Consider the following 613-nt stretch of genomic DNA (forward strand, 5'->3'; position numbering starts at 1 on the left):
CATATAATACTAAAATTATAGAGGTCGTATTGATTAAGAGACTACATTCATGGAGTACAGTGAGTAAAGTTATTGCCTTGCATATGACAGACCTGAGTTCAGTCTTCAGCACCAAATGTTTCCCTGAGCACCAGCAAGAGTAATCTCTGAGTAAGCCAGGAGTAAGCTCTGGACATTATGGGAATGTAGGGAAAATAAAAATATACATTTTATTTTTTTTAATTTTTTTTGGGGGGGGCCTTCCAGTGGAGACCAGAAGGCCTGCTGAACAAATTCTAAAAGAGCTGTAACAAAAAAAAAAGAGCTGTAACACTAAAAAATATACATTTTAATATGTGAAGAAAGAGGTATAGAAAAATATATATTTATTACCATTTTTTCATATTTAATGACACTGCTAAATATATCATAGTTTTATTTAAAAGGCTTTTCTATTAACATGTTTTTTCATTCCATCTTCACTTAGGTTTTAAGCCTAATTTCAAATATTTTCAAATTTTTTGAAAAAAGTTATCTGACACAAGAGCAAAAAATGAAAGATCAGATTAAAATAAATACACATTTTATAATAAATATGATCACATACAAATGGTTCTTGGGCACCCTTCACACA

General features: G+C 30.3%; 1 non-coding gene across 1 annotated transcript; it reads right to left on the minus strand.

Moving 5' to 3' along the window:
* Nucleotides 1–233: 233 nt before the first annotated feature.
* Nucleotides 234–295, minus strand: LOC126021009 (U7 small nuclear RNA). The gene has a single exon (XR_007499637.1). It is a non-coding gene; the product is annotated as a U7 small nuclear RNA (small nuclear RNA).
* Nucleotides 296–613: the final 318 nt, after the last annotated feature.

Source organism: Suncus etruscus, chromosome 10 (genome assembly GCF_024139225.1).
Source record: "Suncus etruscus isolate mSunEtr1 chromosome 10, mSunEtr1.pri.cur, whole genome shotgun sequence".
Lineage (NCBI taxonomy): Eukaryota > Metazoa > Chordata > Mammalia > Eulipotyphla > Soricidae > Suncus > Suncus etruscus.